Source organism: Mustela nivalis, assembly GCF_964662115.1.
Source record: "Mustela nivalis genome assembly, chromosome: 14".
NCBI classification, from domain to species: Eukaryota; Metazoa; Chordata; class Mammalia; order Carnivora; family Mustelidae; genus Mustela; species Mustela nivalis.
The window spans coordinates 12,862,957-12,884,875 of NC_139033.1; the positions used below are offsets into that span (position 1 = coordinate 12,862,957).

The 21,919-nt window shown below is 43.8% G+C and overlaps 1 long non-coding RNA gene across 1 annotated transcript in view; it reads left to right on the forward strand.

Annotated features, from left to right (window-relative positions):
• Nucleotides 1-21,919, forward strand: part of LOC309847782 — a 42,519-nt gene that overhangs the window by 10,544 nt on the left and 10,056 nt on the right. The window contains exon 3 of the long non-coding RNA XR_014302602.1: nt 3,131-3,212. This is a non-coding gene — a long non-coding RNA (uncharacterized lncRNA). The remainder of the gene's footprint in view (nt 1-3,130; nt 3,213-21,919) is intronic.

Here is a 21,919-nt window from a genome sequence, read left to right on the forward strand (position 1 = left end):
TGGTTTATAATTCGGTAAAAGGGTTGTACTCCATAGTGATTAGAGGCATGGGTATGGGGGTTTGAATCCTGGACCTGCTACGTACTGTGTGACTGGGGAAAGCCACAGAAGCCCTCTGAGCCTCAGTCTCCCCATGTGTAAAATGGAAGCAATAATAGCATGGTTGGGTTTAAGTGAGATAAAGTGTAAGTCTTTGGAGTAGAGCCCAGCACACAGACACTTCTCTGTTAATGTTGGTTTTGCTTACTTACATCTCTTTAGGGCTTTGGGCAATAGAGAACAGGGGTCCTTGGGGTTGCCACAGCCTGAGTAATGGGAAAGAGGTTATGGCCCTGCCCCCTGCCCCCTGCCCCCTGCCCCAGGTTGTCAGTATCTGCAGGGTGGTGGAAGGGAGAGCAGAGGGCTCTGCGGGGAATTTCGGAGCTCTCCCAGCAAAGCCACACCCGAGTCCTTAGGTCTCACATTCCTAAAAGATAGAATGCTCACTGACTGCTGGCCAGCCCTGGCATTCACCTGAGGGTTCCAGGACAGCCCCCTGCCGCGTGCTCTGCCCCAATCCCCAGAAACTCTGTTGCTGAGCCATCTTGCCCTCTGTCCAGGGAACTGACTTTCAACTATCGTCATTGCCTGGAAACTTTTTCCAGTCTCTGAGGCTTTCAGTCTTGGCCCATGACTGTGTTATGACCCCCTGCGCTCTTGCATCACTTGGGTTCCCAAAATGTCCTGCACCAGCCCTTGTTTTTTTTTTTCTTTTTTTTTTTAAATACAGAAAAACAGATCAGCATGTCTAGTGATGACTTCAAGGATCAGTGGGTCCAACATTGCCATATTTCAAAGGAGAGAAAGTGACAAGCGGCAAGAAAGTGCCCGAGGCCACTCTCCTCCTTCCTTCTTTCTTCCCTCCCGTGCCTTTCCCTTCCCACCAGGGAACAGAGAGGGGCTTGTGCCAGGGAAGACCCCCCACCCTACCTCCCGCCTTCCTTGGCAAACCCCACCAGGCCCCCTGAGTGGCTCTCAAGTTGCCGTCTCCCCCAGGAAACCGTGGGCACTCCCCAGCAGCAGGTCTGAGGTTCAGCAGGTCTGAGGCTGAGCTCTGCTACTGGTCAGCTTAGCTCGCAACCCTGGAGATGGGACCCAGGACGCTTCGAGAACTTTCCCGGGCCGTGCAATTAGCAAGAGACATAGGAGAGCTGGAATGTGAACCGGGTTTTTCTGACTCCGAGACCACCCTTCTAATGGCCGCACTGCCTCCTATACACATCGGAGATGTTGATATTCCCACCAGACAGATGGGGAAACTGAGGCCCCGGAGAGGCGAACGTAGGTCTGCAAGATTGCAGATCTGGGAAGAAGAGAGACCCAAACCCTGGCCTGTTCGCTTCTGAAATTGGATCTTTTTCCACCAATCCAGACAGTTTTCCCCCAGCTTCTCTCCTCTGTTTTCTGGGCAGGTCTGGAGGCTGGCCAGCTAGTCCCACCTCCTTCTTCTGCCCTTCCTGGGGGTGTCTTGTCAGGCTTCCCTAGTGTCCTCCTCAGCCCCCCAGGTCTAGGTTTCCAACTAAGAAAATGGCATGGAGGTAGCCCAGAACAGAGCTCACAGGCCAGAAGGTTCCGTGAGAGGAGAAGGGCTCGATGCAGCCCCCTCAGCCTCCCGCTGTGTCCCTTTGTTCACAGTGGCCAAGTCGAGCCCCCGCCTCTGCAGCCTGGCCTGGCTGGTGTCCTAGGCACACAGTCAATGTTTACCGAAACCAGGGAGCACATAATCAGCAGCCTCAGAGTGCTGAAGGCAGGTGAGTGGCACAGCTGGCCTGGGCTGGTGTCTCTGTCCTACCCCTGGACTTTGCTTCCAGAAACACTGTGGATCTCAGTCACACTGTGGGTACACTGCTAGGTTCCTCTTCCAGTGGCCGCCAGAAACCAGGGAGGGAGAGCCTGTAGGGCCCAGTCCCTGGAGCCCTCATGTTCCCTCCTAATTCTCCTTCGCAGGCTGGGCCGGGTAGGGTAACAGGTCAGCGGTGGCCCAGGGTGGCTCTCTCTTCTCTTTGCTCCCAAGTTGCCACCTTCTGTCCAACTGAGCTGGGAGCTGGGTGGGTCCTAGAGATCTTGCTCCTGGTGCCTTCTCTTCAGAGGGGCCCTTAAGACCCATCCTCCACTGGGCCCTGGTATGCAGAGAGGAGGGAACCTGGCAGGCTCCAGGCTGCCATTCACGGAAAGGCCTGCTTGTAAGGTTGGAGCCTTGGCTGGTCCTGAGAAACTCGGATTTCAGCACTCTCATCTGCAATGAAATTAAAGGAGAAAGAATTTAAAAAATTCCTTTGTATTTCCTAGCTATTGTATTTAGATGTACGGTTAACATTGATGTAAAATGTCATATGCCTATAATTTAATAAGTGCCAGAGGGATTGTCCCCATCAAAGAGATGTAACTTTCCTTGGAATTTGAAATCTTTTTTTTTTTTTTTTTAAAGATTTTATTTATTTATTTGACAGACAGAGATCACAAGCAAGCAGAGAGAGAAGGGGCAGGCTCCCTGCTGAGCAGAGAGCCCAATGCGGGGCTCGATCCCAGGACCCTGAGATCATGACCTGGGCCGAAGGCAGAGGCCTAACCCACTGAGCCACCCAGGCACCCGTGAAATCTGTTGAGTATTGAAACCAGAGCGATCTTCTGTAACTAGATTCTTACCATGATTTTTGCCTTTTGGAGCTTCTGGGGTTGGGGGAAGGGGGAAGACCACTGAGAAGGAGAAGCAGTCTCCAAATGGAGATACACCTTTGAGGCTTGAAAAAGCAGTTTGTTTCGTTGCTAATGAGCTCTCGTGAAATTGCCTGTGTGACCGTTAGAGGCATAGTTTGGAGGACATCCACTTGGGCTCTAAGACCAACATGACAGAAAGGGTTAGGAAAGCTGTCTCGCTTGGCTGCAACAGAAGAAAAGCCAGAGCCTTTCCCCCCTCAGCTTTAGGGAGGTCTAACAAAAATTGCCTTGATGATAATCAAGGTATACAATGTGATATTTTGATAAACAGTGTAGGCGCTGTGCAAGGTTTGCCACAGTCAAGCTAACGAGTGTATCCATTATCTTACACGTTACCTTTTGGCCACTGACTTTTGGAATCCCGCATTCACAGATCCCAGATGCCTGGCTCCGCCTCCAAGCTGACACCTGCTGCTGTTTCAGCCCTATCGCAAGCTGCGTGGAGCTAAAATCAGGTAAAATCACTGCAACTGAGGAACTGGGCAGATTTGGGACACCCCCCTGTGCAGCAGACTCTGTGAAAACATTAGGGACCGTCTGGTTGTTGCAGGTGTCCACGATGAAAAGCTTTCTTTCTTTTTTAAGATTTTATTTATTTATTTGACAGAGATCACAAGCAGGCAGAGAGAGAGAGGGAGGAAGCAGGCTCCCCACTGAGCAGAGGGCCCAATGCAGGGCTCGATCCCAGGATCCTGGAATCAGGACCTGAGCCAAAGGCAGAGGCTTTAACCCACTGAGCCACCCAGGCCCCCCCCCGAAAGGTTTGATGGCACAAGTTAAAACCCAGCTGCTCATTGGCTGTTTCTGGTGCAGACTCGTTGCCTTCCTAACTGTGATTCCTGCCCAAAGCAGCGGGTTGGGTGAGGGCATGTCACAAGGACTGTGACCCTCCCCCAACTCCTGATGGACGGGGACATCCCATGGCTGTGGATTGCTGCATTTGATTTTTCCTTTAGCTGCAATTTCCATCGGTAGACAGATAGACTGATTCTTCCTTCCTCACTTTCTCTTGGTACACACACCTTAGTGGGGCCATGTGCTAAGTGCAGCTGTCCCCCCGAAAGACATTATCTTTTCCAGGGGCCTCACTAGATCCGTGGTCAGGGTGGAAGGGGTAGAGAGTTATAGAAACCCATTTTGAACACTTTTGAAAAAGCAGGATTTTGCCCTATTTCCTGAACCTAAGGAGTCTTTCCAGATATAAATATATATCTGGATATATATTTATATAAAAAATATATAAATTCTTATAAATATTTTATATAAATATATAGCCAGATATATTTATTATATCTGGATACATATTTATTATTTATTTATTTTTTATAAATATTTATTTTATAAATATTTATTTTATAATTTTTATTTATTATTTATATAATTTATTATTATAAAGATATAAAAACTTATAGCATAATTTTTTTTTCCTTCAAAAATACTTTTGTCCTTCTTGTGTGGAACCCTTCCCGACAAAGGTCTGGGTGAGGGTAGGGAGTGACTGAAAATGAATTAAAGTTTTAGTTACTGAATGGGACATACTGATTTTTTAAAAAAGATTTATTTATTTATTAGTGAGCGAGAGAGAGAGAGCATGAGCAGGAGGGGCAGACAGAGAGGGAGAGGGGAGAAGATCTCAAGCAGACTCCCTACCAAGCACAGAGCCCAACATGGAGCTTGATCCCAGGACCCTGATACGGTGACCCAAGGGGAGACCTAGAGTCAGAGAACTCAAATGACTGTGCCACTCAGGCTCCCAATACTGATTTTTTTTTTTTTTTTTTAACACTTGATCTTAGCCAAAAGGCCAAGAAGCGATTTTTTTTAAACACTAGAGAAAAACGTGGCGCCTGGGTGCCTCAGTGGGTTAAAGCCTCTGCCTTCGGCTCAGGTCATGATCTCAGGGTCCTGGGATCGAGCCCGGCATTGGGCTCTCTGCTCAGCAGGGAGCCTGCTTCCCTTCCTCTCTCTCTGCCTGCCTCTCTGCCTACTTGTGATCTCAGTCTGTCAAATAAATAAATAAAATCTTAAAAAAAAAAAAAAACACTAGAGAAAAACAAAACCCCTGTACTAGGATGCTCATAGGAGGAGAGGAGAGAGCGTTACTGATCTTGGTTTTTCAGAACTGTTCTGGAAGCTTTCCTTTCTTTCTGAAGGGAACTCCCCTTGCTGCCTTCCCACGTAGTGTCTAGCTTTGAATTTTAGATTCTGCGTCCAAGAGCCCACCTGACAGCAAGGTGTGGCCTAGATACTGCACTTTCCACGATTTGTGGGTTTCTCTGCCTCTGGCTAAGTCCGAGATCCCTGCGGGGTGTAACTGAGCTCATCTCTCCCTGCTGTATGGGTCCCTAGTGATCATATTCTGCTTTCAAGATGCTTGGCAAAGGGCGAAGGGAGCGTGCAGAAGAGAGTTAGCCTAGTAGTTCTAGAAAGGGCTGCTTCTAAGTTTGGCCCTTGGCTAAGATCTGAACATGTGGATTGGGGGAAAGTTCCAGTGTTTCCCTGGATGGCTATAACAGGGCTCGTTAAGACTTCTTCTTTTTTTTTTTTTTTTAAGATTTTATTTATTTATTTGACAGAGAGATCACAAGTAGGCAAAAAGGCAGGCAGAGAGAGAGGCGGAAGCAGACTCTCTGATAAGCAGAGAGCCCGATGCAGGGGCTCGATCCCAGGACTCTGAGATCACGACCTGAGCTGAAGGCAGAGGCTTTAACCCACTGAGCCACCCAGGTGCCCTTCGTTAAGACTTCTTATGAACATCTGTAATCAGCCTGTTGACAAAGTGGGAACCTTGGGAAACTGGGAGGTATATCCTTCTGTCTTACCAAGAGGAGAGTTATACCCTGGTCTCTAAAGGTAAAAACCTCAAGAAACAGAAGTTGTAGAATTATATTTAAGTGACGAAGAGAAGGAATTGCAACCTAACTAAAATGTGTTTTGTGGAAGCAGGGAGTGGAAGGGGGCACCGTGAGACGTCAGCGGGTAGGTGAGCTCGGGAAACAAACCAGGAGCCCCCAACAGGTGTGGCCTCTAAGAAGAGAGAGGAGGTTCATAGGAGCCCCGAGGGAGATGAGTTTTGTTTTGCTTTTTAAGATTTTTATTCATTTATGTGAGAGAGAGCATGGGCCAGAGGGAGATCATGAGCAAGGGGAAGGGGCAGAGGGAGAAGCAGGCTCCCAGCTAAGCAGGGACTCAGTACCAGGACTCTGGGACCATGACCTGGGCCAAAGGCAGAGACTTAACCCACTGAGCCACCCAGGCACCCACCAGTTTATTTCTTAAAGCCGTTTTAGAGGACAATGATTATAGGAGTCACAGTGAGAGTTTCTGGGGTACTGGAAATGTTCTGGATTTGGGTGCTTGTTACCAAGTGTGTTCACTTTGTCAGAATTAATTGAGGTGTGTGTAGATTCAAATGTAATTTAAATTTCAATTAAAAACCCATTTATTTTTGGTGGGGTGCCTGGGTAGCTCAGTCAGCTGAGTGTCCAACTCTTGGTTTTGGCTTGGGTCATGATCTCATGAGTTGTGGGGTTGAGGCCTGCGTTGGGCTCTGCGTGGGGAGTGTGCTTGAAGATTCTCTCTCTCCCTCTGCCCCTCCCCACTCACATGCATGTGCTCCCTTTCTCTCTCTCTCTCTCTCTCAACTAAATAAATAAATCTGTTTTTAAAAAAAGATTTATTCTTTTATTGTGGTACACTACACACAACATAAAATTTACCACTAGGGACTTTTTTTGTTTTTTTTTTTTTTGATAGACAGAGAGAGATCACAAGTAGGCAGAGAGGCAGGCAGAGAGAGAGGAGGAAGCAGGCTCCCCGCTGAGCAGGGAGCCCGATGTGGGGCTCGATCCCCTGAGATCATGACCCGAGCCGAAGGCAGAGGCTTAAACCACTGAGCCACCCAGGCGCCCAACCACTAGGGACTTTTAGTGCGTTCACAGTGTTGCACAATCTGTATCTGCTTCCAGAACATTCCCATCACCTTCCAAAAAAATCTCACAACCCTTAGCTGTCACTCTTCAGTTCTCCTGTCCTCCTAGCCTTGGCAACCACTAATCTGCTTTCTGTCTCTGTAGATGTGCCTTTTCTGGACCTTTCACGGAAACGGAGTCATGTCCCAGGTGGTTGAGCGTCTGGCTTCCTTCACTTAGAGTGATGTCAAAGTTCATCCTTGTTGAAGCAGGTTTCATTTCCCTTCATGGCTCCATATTCCATCAAACACATATACCACATGTTACTTATCTGTCACTCTCAGTTGTTGGGCCATTTCCCACTTCTTGGCTATTACGAAGAAGGCTGCCATGGATGATGGTGCCCAAGTCTTTCCCTTGGGTGAACACCTTGGAGTGGAATTACTGGGTCATAATGTAACTCTCATTAACATTTAGAGGTACTGCCAAACTGGTTTCCACAGTGGCAGTGCCACTTACATTCCTACCAGAAAGCAGGAGGGCTGCTTGCTTGTTCTTCCCAACCTCACCAACGGCTGTTGGCTACCGTTTTGACTTAAGCCCTTCCAGCTCTCCCGGAAAGGATGCTTCATTGTGGTTTTGATTTGCATTTGCCTAATGGCTAATGACTTTCATTTTTATGTCCTTATTGCCAATTTACATATATTCTTTGGAGAAATCTCTATGCATATCCTTTGCCTATTTTTAAATTGTATTACATATCTTTTTATTCTTTCTTTATTTATTTAAAAAATTTTATTTATTTATTTGACAAACAGAGATCTCAGGTAGGCAGAGAGACAGGCAGAGAGAGAGGAGGAAGCAGGTTCCCCAATGAGCACAGAGCCTGACGCAGGGCTTGATTCCAAGACCCCGGGATCTTGACCGGAGCCGAAAGCAGAGGCTTCAACCCACTGAGCCACTCAGGCGCCCCTATTCTTTTTTTTTTTTTTTAATTCTATTTAATTATGAGAGAGAGAGAGTTAGAGAGAGAGAGAGAGAAAGCATGAGTGGGGGGAGGGGCAGAGGGAGAGGGTGAGAGAGAAGCAGACTCCCCACTGAGCAAGGAGCCTGATGTGGGACTTGATCCCAGGACCCTGAGATCATGACCTGAGCCGAAGGCAGACGCTTAACCCACTGAGCCAGATAGATGATTTGGAGTATTAGTTACCATTCTGTGGGTTCTCATTTCACTTTCTTGATGGTATCATTTGCAGCACAAAAGTTGTAATTTATTTTATTTTATTTTCCTTTTTAAAAATTTAAATGCAATTAATTAGTATATAATGATTATTGGTGTCAGAGGTAGAAGTCAGTGATTCATCAGTCTTATGTAATACCCAGTGCTTGGGCCCTCCTTAATGTCCATCACCCACTTACCCCATCACCCTACCCCTCCTCTTCAGCAGCCCTCAGTTTGTTTCCTATGATTCAGGGTCTTTTATGGTTTTTCTCCCTCTCTGATTTCATCTTATGGTACTCTGTTTTGTGTCTCAAATGTCCTATATGAGTGAGATCGTATCATTGTCTTTCTCTGACTAACTTATTTCTCTCAGCATAATACCCTCTAGTTCCATACACGCTGTTGCAAATGGCAAGATTTCATTTTTTGATGGCTGAGTAGTATTCCATTGTGTATATGGACTACATCTTCTTTATCCATGTCATCTGTCGATGGACATCTGGATTCTTTCCATAGTTTGGCTATTGTGGACATTGCTGCTATAAACATTTGGGTGCATGTGCCCCTTCAGATCACTACATTTGTATCTTTGGGATAAATACACAGTAGTGCAATTGCAGGATTGTAGGGTAGCTCTATTTTTAACTGTTTGAGGAGACTCCATGCTGTTTTCCAGAGTGGCTGCACCAGTTGCATTCCCACAACATTGTTAGAGGATTCCCCTTTCTCTGAATCTTCGCCAACATCTATCATTTCCTGACTTGTTAATTTTAACCATTTTGACTGGTGTGAGATGGTATCTCATTGTGGTTTTGATTTGTATCTCCCTGATGCTAAGTGATGTTAAGCATTTTTTTCATGTATCTGTTGCCATTTGTATGTCTTTGGAGAAATGTCTGTTCATGTCCTCTGCCCATTTCTTTCTTTCTTTTTTTTTTTTTTAAGATTTTATTTATTTATTTGCCAGAGACAGAGGGAGAGAGAGAGAGCAAGCGAACACAGGCATACAGAGAGGCAGGCAGAGGCAGAGGGAGAAGCAGGCTCCCCGCCGAGCAAGGAGCCCAATGTGGGACTCGATCCCAGGATCCCGGGATCATGACCTGAGCTGAAGGCAGCCGCTTAACCAACTGAGCCACCCAGGCATCCCCTCTGCCCATTTCTTGATTGGATTATTTGTTTTTCAGCTATTGAGCTTGGCAAGTTCTTTATAGATTTTGGATACTAGCCCTTGGTCTGGTATGTCATTTGCAAATATCTTTTTCCATTCTGTTGGTTGTCTTTTACTTTTGACAACTGTCTCCTTTGCTGTGCAAAAGCATTTTATCTTGATGAAGTCCCAGTAGTTTATTTTTACATTTGTTTCCCTTGCCTTTGGAGATGTTTCTAGCAAGAAGTTGCTGTGGCTGAGGTCACAGAGTTTGCTACTTGTGTTCTTTTCTAGGCTTTTTTTTTTTTTTTTTAAGATTTTATTTAGAGAGCACAAGAAGGGGGAGTGGCAGGCAGAGAAGGCAGAGGAAGAAGCAGGCTTTCCACTGGGCGAGGAACTCAATGTGGGACTTGATACCTGGCCCTGGGATCAGGACCTGAGCCAAAGGCAGACGCTTAACCAACTAAGCCAGCCAGGTATCCCTCCTCTAGGATTTTGGTGGATTCCTATTTCACATTTCGGTCTTTCATCCATTTTGAGTCTATTTTTGCGTATGGTATAAGGAAATTGTCCATTATCCTTCTTCTACATGTGGCTGTCCAATTTTCCCAACACCATTTATTGAAGAGACTTTTTTTCCATTGGCTAATCTTTCCTGCTTTGTCAAAGATTAGTTGATCATAGAGCTGAGGGTCCATTTCTGGGTTCTGTATTCTGTTCCACTGATCTATGTGCCTGTTTTTGGGCCAGTGCCATATTGTCTTGATGATTACAGCTTTGGAACTTGAAGTCTGGAATTGTGATGCGTCCAGCTTTTTCTTTTTCAACATTCCTTTGGCTATTTGGGGTCTTTTATGGTTCTATACAATTTTAGGATTATTTGTTCCAGCTCTGTGAAAAAAGTTGATGGCATTTTTATAGGGATTGCATTAACCATATAGATTGCTCTAGGTAGCGTAGACATTTTCACAATTATTTGTTCTTCCAATCCATGAACATGGAATGATTTTCTTTTTTTAATTTTTTTTTAAAGATTTTATGTATTTATTTGACAGAGAGAAATCACAAGTAGACGGAGAGGCAGGCAGAGAGAGAGAGAGGGAAGCAGGCTCCCCGCTGAGCAGAGAGCCCGATGCGGGACTCGATCCCAGGACCCTGAGATCATGACCTGAGCCGAAGGCAGCGGCTTAACCCACTGAGCCACCCAGGCGCCCCTCTTTTTTTAATTTTTAATTTTTTATTAACACCTAATGTATTATTAGCCCCAGGGGTACAGGTATGTGAATCACCAGGTTTATATACTTCACAGCACTCACCATAGCACACACCCTCCCCAACGTCCATAACCCAACCACCCTCTCCCTACCCCTCTTCCCAGCAACCCTCAGTTTGTTTTGTGAGATTAAGAGTCTCTTGTGGTTTATCTCCCTCCCGATCCCATCTTGTTTCATTTTTTCCCTCCCTAACCCCCAAGCCCCCCCACATTGCCTCTTAAATTCCTCCCATCAGGGAGATCATATGATAATTGTCTTTCTCTGATTGACTTATTTCACTCAGCATAATACCCTCTAGTTCCATCCATGTCATTGCAAATGGCAAGATTTCATTTCTTTTAATGGCTGCATAGTATTCCATTGTATATATATACCGCATCTTCTTTATCCATTCATCTGTTGATGGACATCTGGGCTCTTTCCGTAGTTTGGCTATTGTGGACATTGCTGCTATAAACATTCGGGTGCATGTGCCCCTTCAGATCACTACATTTGTATCTTTAGAGTAAAGACCCAGTAGTGTGATTGCTGGGTTGTAGGGTAGGTCTATTTTCAACTTTTTGAGGAATTTCTGTGCTGTTTTCCAGAGTGGCTACATCAGTTTGCATTCCCAACAACAGTGTAGGAGGGATGGAACAATTTTCTATTTATTGGCATCAGCTTCAGTTTCTTTCATGAATGTTCTATAGTTTTCTGAGTACAGATCCTTTGCCTCTTTGGTTAGGTTTATTCCTGGGTGTCTTATGGTTTTGGAGGCAATTGTAAATGGGATCAACTCCTTAATTTCTCTTTCTTCTGTCTCACTGTTAGTGTATAGAAATGCAGCTGATTTTTCTGTGTTGATTTTATATCCCAACACTCTGCTGAATTCCTGTATGAGTTCTATTGGATGGAATCTTTTGGGTTTTCCACATAAAGCATCATGTGATCAGCAAAGAATGAGTCTGACTTCTTCTTTAACTGATTCAGATGTCTTTTATTTCTTGTTGTTGTCTGATTGTTGAAGCTAGGACTTCCAGTACAGTGCTGAACAGTAGTGGTGACAGTGGACATCCCTGTCATATTCCTGACCTTAGGGGAAAAGGTCTCAGTTCTTCCCACTGAGAATGATATTTGCTATGGGCTTTTTGTATATGGCTTTTATGATATTGAGGTATGTTCCCTCTCTCCCTACACTGTGAAGAGTTTTAATCAAGAAAGGATGTTGTACTTTGTCAAATGCTTTTTCTGCATCTATTAAGAGGATCATATGGTTCTTGTTCTTTCTTTTATGTAGTGAATCACATTGATTGAGTTGCGGATGTTGAATCACCCTTATAGCCCAGGAATAAATCCCACTTGGTCTTGGTGAATAATCCTTTTAATGTACTGCTGGATCCTATTGGCTAGTATTTTGGTGAGAATTTTGGCATCCGTGTTTGTCAGGGATATTGGTCTGTAATTCTCCTTTTTGGTTGGGGTCTTTGTCTGTTTTGGGGATCAAAGTAATACTGACCTCATAGAAAGAGTTTGGAAGTTTTTCTTCCTTTTCTGTTTTTTGAAACAACTTCAGAAGAATAGGTATTAATTTTCTTTAAATATCTGGTAGAATTCCCCTGGGAAGCCATCCAGCCCTGGACTTTTGTTTGTTGGGAGAATTTTGGTTACTGCTTCAATTTCCTTGCTAGTTATGGGTCTGTTCAGATTTTATATATCTTCCTATTTTAGTTTTGGTAGTTTATATGTCTCTAGGAATGCATCCATTTCTTCCAGATTGCCTAATTTGTTGGCAGATAGTTGCTCAGAATATGTTCTTATAATTATTTGTATTTCCTCAGTGTTGGTTGCCTTCTCTCCTCTTTCATTCATGATTCATTTGGGTCCTTTTTCTTTTCTTTTTGATAAGTCTGGCCAGGGGTTTATCAATCTTGTTAATTCTTTCAAAGACCTAGCTCCTATTTCATTGATCTGTTCTACTGTTGTTTTGGTTTCTGTTTCATTGATTTCTGCTCTGATTTTAATATTTCTCTTCTCCTGCTGGGTTTAGGCTTTATTTGCTGTTCTATCTCCAGTTCCTTTAGATGTAAGGTTAGGTTGTGTTTTTGAGACCTTTTTCGTTTCTTGAGAAAGTCTTGTATTACTAATACTTCCCTCTTAGGACCGCCTTTGCTGTATCCCAAAGGCTTTGAACAGTTGTGTTTTCACTTGTTTCCATAAATTTAATTCTTTAATTTCCTGGTTGACCCATTCATTCTTTAGTAGGCTGTTCTTTAATCTCCATGTATTTGAATTCTTTCCAAATTTCCTCTTGTTATTGAGTTCCAGTTTCAAAGCATTGTTGTCCAAAAATATGCAGGGATTGATCCCAGTCCTTTGGTACTAGTTGAGATCTGATTTGTGACCCAGTATGTGATCTATTCTGGAGGTTGTTCCATGTGCACTCAAGAAGGATCTGTATTCTGTTACTTTGGGATGGAACTCTGAAAATATCTGTGAAGTCCATCTGGTTCGGTGTTTCATTCAAAGCCCTTATTTCCTTGTTGATCTTCTACTTAGATGACTGCCCATTGCAGCAAATGGGGTATTAAAGTCCCTTACTATTATTTTATTGTTATCAATGTATTTCTTTAATTTTTTTATTAATTGACTTACATAATTGGCTGCTCCCATGTAAGGGGCATAAAATTTACAATTGTTAGATCTTCTTGTTGACTAGACCCTTTAATTATTTTATAGTGTCCTTCCTCATCTCTTATTACAGTCTTTGGTTTAGAATCTAATTTGCCTGTTACAAGGATTGCTACCCCAGCTGTCTTTTGATGTCCATTAGCATGATTAGTGGTTTTCCACCCCCTCACTTTCAATCTGGAGGTTACTTTGGGTCTCAAATGAGTCTTTTGCAGACAGCATATCGTTGGGTATTGTTTTTTAATCCACTCTGATATCCTGTGTCTTTTGATTGGGACATTTAACCCATTTACATTCAGAGTAACTACTGAAAGATACAAATTTACTGCCATCGTATTACCTGTAAAATAATTGTTTCTGTATATTATCTCTATTGCTTTCTGGTCTTTGTTACTTTTGTCTTTCTTGCTGTTTAATGGGTCCCCTTTTAATATTTCTTTTTTTTTTAAAGATTTTATTTATTTATTTGACAGAGAGAGATCACAAGTGGGCAGAGAGGGAGGCAGAGAGAGGGGAGGAAGCAGGCTCCCTACTGAGCAGAGGGCCCAATATGGGCTCCATCCCAGGACCCTGAGATCATGACCTGAGCTGAAGGCAGAGGCTTAACCCACTGAGCCACCCAGGAGCCCCCCTTTTAATATTTCTTATAGGGCTGGTTTAGTGATCACAAATTCTTTTAGTTTCTGTTTGTCCTGGAAGCTTTTTATCTCCCCTTCTATTTTGAATAACATCCTAGCTGGATAAAAGTATTCTTGGCTGCGTATTTTTCTCATTTAGCATTCTGAGTATATCATGGCAGTCTTTTCTGGTCTGCCAGGTCTCTGTGGATGGGTCTGCTGCCAGTCTGATTTTCTACCCTTGTAGGTTACAGATCTCATCCCAAGCTGCTTTCAGGATTTTCTCTTTGTCTGAGATTTGCAAGTTTCACTATTATATGTTGGGGTGTTGACCTATTTTTATTGATTGTTGGGCAGGGTTCTCTGTGCCTCCTGGACTTGGATTCCTGTTTTCTTCCTCAGAAGAGGGAGGTTCTCTGCATAATTTGCTTCAGTATACCTTCTCCCCTCCCTCTCTCTTTCTTTTTCTTCTGGGATACCAATTATTCTAGTATTGTTTCGCTATATAGTATCACTTATCTTTCAAATTCTATCCTCATGATCCAGTAGTTGCTTATCTCTCTTTTTCTCAGCTTCTTTATTCTCCATCTTTTGGTTTTCTATATCACTAATTCTCTCTTCTGCCTCATTTATCCTAGCAGTTAGAGCCTCCATTTTTTATTGCATCTCATTAATAGCCTTTCTGGGTTTGACTTGATTAGATTTTGGTTCTTTTATTCTCCAGAAAGGGATTCTCTAGTGTCTTCAATGCTTTTTTCAAGCCCAGCTAGTATCTTTATAATCATTATTTTGAATTCTAGTTCTGACATCTTACTTATGTCCATACGGATTAGGTCCCTGGCAGTGACTACTCCCTCTTGTTCTCTTTTTGGAGGTGAGTTTTTCTATCTTGTCATTCTGTCCAGAGAAGACTAGATGAATGAGACAACAGAATACTAAAATGGCAACAATGTCCCCAGAAAAATGTACACTAAACAAAGTAGAAGAGACCTGAAACAAACAAACAAACAAACAAAAATAATAAAATAAAAACTAAAATTAAAAAGAGAGAATATAATCAGACAGGTGAACAGAATAGAGCAATACACTGGATCCTTTGTGTATTTTGGCCTGTTTGTTGGAAAACTAGATCCCAAAGTTGTAAAGAAAGAAAAACATATATATACAAAAGTAAAATACAGTGAAAGGATAGAATGTAATTGTAAAAATGAGAATTAAAAGACAAAATAAAAGAAAAAAAAGAGGAATATAAATAGACAGTTGAACCAAACAGAGCGATACTTTATACCCTGAGTGTATTTTGGTTGGTTTGTTAGAAGAAACTACATCTCAAAATTGTAAAAAAGAAAAAATTATGTAAATACAAAAATATACGAAACTTTTGCACAATACAAAATACAAAATACAAAAAAAATACAAAAAAATTAAATACATTGAAAGGGTAGAATGTAACTGTAAAGATGAAAATTTAAGAAGAATTTAACAAGAAGAATGAAGAGGAGGAAGGGGAGGAGGAAGAAGAAGAAGGAGAAAGAAAATATGATCAGACAGGTGAGGAGAGTAGAGCCATACACTAGATTCTGAATGTATTTTGGTCTGTTAGAAGAAACTACATCCCCAAATTGTAAAGTGAGAAAAACTTGTATGTATGTGTGTGTGTGTGTGTGTGTGTGCATACACACAAAAATGATATTAAATACAATGAAAGGATAGAATGTAACTGTGAAAATGACAATTAAAAATTTTTTTAGAAAGTCAATGAAATAAGAAATTAGTTGAAAAAGGGAAGAGGGAAAAAAAATTAAAATTGAAAGACCAAAGAATCACGGGGGAGAACCCGTGAATTCTATGTGCTGTATTCCCCTAGGGCTGGAGTTTTGCAGTTCTTATTGATCGATGAACTTGGCCTTGGCTGGGTGTTCTTGCTGATCTTCTGTGGGAGGGGCCTGTTGCACTGGTTCTCAGTTTTGGAGGGCTACCTTTTGAATTTGTGGGTGACTGTGTGTTGGGCTTGACTAAAGATGGCCGCTGTATGATGCTTGGCCAAAGCCTCTAATTGCAAGTTTATATCAATTGAGGCAGCTCCTGAGAGAAGTATGGCTAAGGAATAAAACCATCAAGAAGCCGTCTTTGTTTAGTGTCTAGCCTTAACAATATCCTAATTATGAAGAATGGCTGGCCAGTGGGAGAAGACTTGTTTGGGGAATAAGGGTGACCCCAGGTGCGTCCTCTATCAAGTCCTAAGGAAAGCAGAGTCATCTCTTATCTCCACAAGTCCACAGTTAACCCCACGGAGTGGGGTGCGCTCTGGATTTTACGGAGCAACTTTGTCATCTCAGCCATACAGAATCGGTCAAGGGGATAGATGAGTTACACAATTGTTGGGGACTCCATCCAGTTTTCCAGCTGTTCAAATAATCCTATGCCCATGGAGTCCTGTTATTATCTCCACAGAGTAACAAGCACGAAGATTGTCCATACATGAGCCTTTGTAGCAATTTTTCTGAAGTTTCTTCCCTCAAGCGGTCTAGCTTACACAAACAACAAACATTCAAAGACAGAACTAGAATTTGATGTCCACAAAGCTGTGTTGTTGGAACATAATTTTTCTCTAAATTCCCCCTTATTTCCAGAGATAGCCAAATCAAGACTAATTCATTTGTGGGTTTTTTTTTTTTAAGATTTTATTTATTTATTTGACAGAGAGAGATCACAAGTAAGCAGAGAGGCAGGCAGAGAGAGAGAGGGCGTGGGGGAGCAGGGTCCCTGCTGAGCAGAGAACCCGATGCAGGACTCGATCCCAGGACCCTGAGACTATGACCTGAGCTGAAGGCAGAGGCTTAACCCACTGAGCCACCCAGGTGCCCCCGTTTCTGAGTTCTTGTTCTGAGGCTCCTGCAAAATGAGTTCTGTCTTTAAAGAGATTCAGGAAAAGGACTTGTGTGTGTGTGTGTGTGTGTGTGAGGCAAACACAGGTATTTGCTATCTTTAAGATCATAAAACCGAACTGGGTAAGACTCTCCAGAACTTATGGGAAAGCTGCATTCAAACAGGACAAAAATAAAAAATGTAGGACCGAATGAATGAGAGAAGATGATTATAGTTTTTATGATTCTTGTTTGAACCACTGCTGGTTCTCTCATGTTTGCTCTTTCAGATTAAGGAAACTTTTTTTTTTTTTTTTTTAAGATTGTATTTATTTATTTGAGAGAGGGGAGAGGTCAGAGGGAGAAGCAGACTCCCTGCCAAGCACGGAGCCCGATGTGGGACTGGGTCCAGGACTCCAGGATCATGACCTGAGCTGAAAGAAGACAGCTGCTTCACCAACTGAACCACCCAGGCGCCCCCGAAGGAAACTTTCTCTTAAGACGTCCATGATACACAGAAATATCATGATAAAATATCCCTTTGTGAACAAATTGAAACACTTAACTTTTCTTCCCGTTCAAACCCTCTAAAATTCAGAAACTCTCTGTGAGTATTCTTCCTTCCACGGCAGTTACAATTATTTGCATAAGTTCAATAAGAATCTGTTCTTGTAACAGGACACTGTTGGAAACACTAGTTATTTTGCCAAGGCTTTGACTGACTGTCATATTTGAGACAGATAAGTGTAAACTCAGGTAAGGCCAGACAGCTCTAAAGAACTGAGGTTGACTTTATGGGGACAGTGAAACCCGCTGAAAACGTTGGTCTGAAACTTTGTTTATAGAGTTCCTGGTAGCTGTACCAGATTAGCAAAGAACATTAGTTCCTGGCAGGTGCAGGAACCTCAGGGCATTTCGGGGACCTAGAGAAGAGGCATGTGCCCAAATCTCTACTGGAATCAAGAGGCTATTAAAAGTTCAATCTAGGGGCGCCTAGGTGGCTTGGTCATTAAGCATCTGCCTTTGGCTCAGGTCATGATCTCAGGGTCCTGGGATCGAGCCCTGCATTGGGCTCTCTGCTCAGCGGGGAGCCTGCTTCCTCCTCTCTCTCTCTGCCTGCCTCTCTGCCTACTTCTGATCTCTGTCTGTCAAATAAATAAATAAAATCTTTTAAAAAGAAAGATTTTATTTATCTATTTGAGAGAAGAGAGAGAGCATGAACCCAACAGGGGCAAAAGGCAAAGGGCAGAGGGGGAAGCAGGCTCCCCACTGAGCAGGGAACTGGATGTGGGGCTCGATCCCAGGACTCTGGGATCATGACCTGAGCTGAAGGCAGAGGCTTAACGGACTGAGCCTCCCAGGCAACCCCAGAAAAGCAGAGTTTAAAGGACCTATATGGTCGGGGCACTAGGGTGGCTCAGTCCGTTTAACGTTGGACCCTTGATTTTGGCTCAGGTCGTGATCTCAGGGTTGTGAGATGGAGCCAAGCATGGAGCCTGCTTGGGATTCTCTCTCTCCCTCTTTGCTCCTCCACCCCCACCCCTGCTTTCTCTCTAAGAAAAAATTTTAATTAAAAAAAAAAAAAGGATCTATATGGCCAATCACTATTCTTGCTGAGCTTATTTAAATAATTTGGCCACGTTTGTTAAAACTGGACTTGTTTTAGGGGCAAGTCTGCTTCTCCCTATTCCTCTGGCCCTCTCCACTGCTTGTGTGCTCCCTCTTGCTCACTCTCTCTCAAATGAATAATAACTTTTTAAAAATCTTAAAAACCAGACTTGTTTTACAAATGAATTAGTCTTGGGGCGCCTGGGTGGCTCAGTGGGTTAAGCCGCTGCCTTCGGCTCAGGTCATGATCTCAGGGTCCTGGGATCGAGCCCCGCATCGGGCTCTCTGCTCAGCAGGGAGCCTGCTTCCCTCTCTCTCTGCCTGCCTCTCTGTCTACTTGTGATCTCTGTCTGTCAAATAAACAAATAAAATCTTAAAAAAAAAAAAAACGTATGCTCACTTCTTATACCTTTTTTACATGTCTCCTACTTTCTTACATAAAGCGTTGCTTTCCTTATCATTTCCATCAGTCTTAATTACATTCAGCAGAATTTTAACTCCTAGAAACCTTAGTCTCCACTGAAAATGAAGTAGTATAGTTCAATCGTGAACTATTAGAACAGGATTCTTTAGATTGGCAAATTTACGAATACACTTCGTCATTTTTAGGAACATGTATTTTCCTAGTAAAATGTCTCAGGAAGGCACGAAGCGTGTTTCCTACAGACCCTAGTATATTTAGTCTCTCCACAATAAGAATCCTAAGGCAGGTAAACATTATGTTTAATAATTAATGCTTCTGTATTTTATCTTATTTGGAAGAGACTTAGATATCCAATGAATTCAACCCAATTTATAATTTAACTTAGCAAAACCTCCAAGTTTCAGGTTACCGAAGATTTTGAAACCTAACTTAGCAATGACCTATGAGAACTTTAGGGAGACAGGCAAAATTAACTATCATTTTTTGAAAGCTTATTTATTTTTAGTAATCTCGATACCCAATGTGGGGCTTGAACTCACAACCCTGAGATCAACAGTCACATGCTCTTCCAAACAGAGCCAGCCAGGGGCACCCCCTCACCCCCACAGCGCATCTTTTTAAAAGAAGTTTATTTATTTATTTATAAAACGAACCATCATTTTAAGCCATCTTTTTGCCAACAAATTGCAACGGAGATAAGGTGAGGTTATTGGACTTCAGTAAACCTTGTTTGAATGAGAAGTTTTATAGTTAATGCTGATAACTCTAAAGACATATCTATTTTAGTTACATCAACAAACTTAAATTAGCCTTCATACTCAGAATTATTTATCTGTGGGCACTAGAAGTCGATCAGTCTCTTCCCCATTGTCAGTTTTTACCTGGGGTACCCGTGGGAAAGTCTAAAGTGGGCGGTGTAAGTGCAGGAGAGCTGCTGGGCCTTCAGGGGGAAGGGAAAGATAATGGGATGGCATAAAAGAAAGATCATCTGGAATGTTCTAGGACCAGATGGGCCATGAAACCCAGCAAGGCACATTCTGCAGTTTTTTTTTGGGGGGGGGGTTGGAGATTTGGGGGACAATGCCATGAAGGCTTGCATGTAAGACCTCTGACCATTTGAAGTTCTGGCAAAAGAGGTCAACCGGGAAAAAAAGTATTATAAGCAAGTTCCCTAGAGGGGCCATACCTCTTGATCTGGGAGTCTGTAATGAAGCCAGGAAGCATGACATAAATAGATGGGACATTTTTCCTCAGGCCTTGGGAGCTCAATTTGTTCCGGTTTTTATTTTTATTTATTTTATTTCATTATTATTATTATTTTTATTTTTTTAAAGATTTTATTTATTTATTTGACAGACAGAGATCACAAGTAGGCAGAGAAGCAGGCAGAGGGAGAGGAGGAAGCAGGCTCCCTGATGCGAGGCTCGATCCCAGGACCCTGGGATCATGACCTGAGCTGAAGGCAGAGGCTTTAACCCACTGAGCCACCCAGGCACCCCTCATTATTATTTTTAAAAAGATTTTATTTATTTGTCAGAGAAAGAGAGCACAAGCAGGGGGAGCAGCAGACAGAGGGAGAAGCAGACTCCTTGCTGAGGGGTGAGCCCGATGTGGGACTCGATCCCAGGATCCTGGGATCATGACCTGAGCTGAAGGCAGATGCTTAACCATCTGAGCCACCCAGATGTATCTGTTCCAGTTTTTATTAAAAACACATCCCCGGGGCGCCTGGGTGGCTCAGTGGGTTAAATCTCTGCCTTCAGCTCAGGTCATGATCTCGGGGTCCTGGGATGGAGCCCCACATCGGGCTCTTTGCTCAGTGGGGAGCCTGTCCCCCCACCCTGCCGCCTGCCTCTCTGCCTACTTGTGATCTCTATCCGTCAAATAAATAAAACCTTGAAAAAAAAAAAAAAAACACATCCCCAGGGCAAGTTCAAAGGAATAGAAGGGAATTGTAGAGACCGGCTGCGGATTCCCAAAGGGGTGTCCCACCAAGGGGAATGGAGCTCAGATCATCAAGATTTCAGGCAGTGTGCCCCACTCTGTGGAAGGAAAAGAACTTGCTGTGACTCCCGGCAGGATTCCTGAGGCATGCGGATTGTAACACTCCTACGGCTCCCTCAAGAACTTCCTTTAATGTTTTACCTCTAAAGCTTTTCTTCTGTCCCTGTTACGCCCTCCTGTAACCACCCCCCCCCAAAAGATACATGTTAGCAATCGCCTTTCAAACATGCAGCCCACTGATAGACATTTGAAGGGTCTCATGACTAATGTTTTACTAAACCATGAAAGCAACCTTATCTTAACAATAGCTAGCTCTCCAAGGTCCTGGAGACCTTCCTTTTAACATGCATAAATTCCTAAGAGACTTACACTGTCCCCTAACCCCCACTAACTAACAAGTCTATAATCGGTCACTCTTCACAATCCCAGTACAGCTCTTCCTGCCCACGGGTCCTGTCCCCGTACTGTAACAAAAGCCCCTTTCTGCAACCAAAACGTCTCAAGAATTCATCCTTGACCACTTGCTCCTGTCCCTGCATGGCCACTGACCTGAAAAAGAGCCCGATGTTTTATGGGGCGACTGGCTGTAGTAGGGTGTCCCACCAAGGAGAGGGTCCTGGGAAATGACAGTCGTTCCGCATCAGGAAAGGGGCCCAAAAGACCACACCAGGGAGCCTCCCTAGCCCGAGACTTTCAATTGTCTGAGGAATACTAGGGTTAGGCCACTGAAGGGCCAGAAAGGGAAGGATCCCTCTGAAGGGCAAGAGGGAAAATCCTTACCCCTTTCAGACAGGGCCATCCGAGGGCTTCCCCTACTGACTGGGGGTCCTCGCCGAGGACTAACCAGTTCCCGAAACAACTGGAGAGATCATCAGTTCTCCAAGGAATCCTAGAGGCCATGCTCTGAGGGAAAGTCCTGAGAAATTCCTAGAGAATGGGGAGAGTCCTGGGCCAGCAGACGTTCCCCCAGATGAGCCACCAAAGGGTGGGCATCCCAGCTGGGGAAGGCAGAGCAACGGGCATAGAAGTTTATTGGATACACTGCAAGGAGGCAGCGGGCACCAGGGCAAAGGAGACACGGTCTGCCGTGAGCTGGTGGTGAGGACCACAGTTACAGGGCAGGCTGAGGACATATGGGAACGTATGGAATTGTCCCTTTTAAAAAAGCTAACTGTGCCTGGTTGTAAGTAGCCCAGTGGATATTAAGGCCTGTGGCTATTTCGAGGTGGGTGGCTTAGTGAGCCTGCTTGTATTCTGGCCCCTGGTGTGATCACTGGGGGCCCCTGTGCCTTGTGCCTTGCTCCCGGTTCCATTGCTCAAGCCTATTGCCTGAACGTGGCCTCGCCAGTTTCCTCCTCTGTAAAGTAGGAATTAAACTAGTCCTCCTTCCTAGCGTTGTTAACGAGGGTCGTCTGATCCGA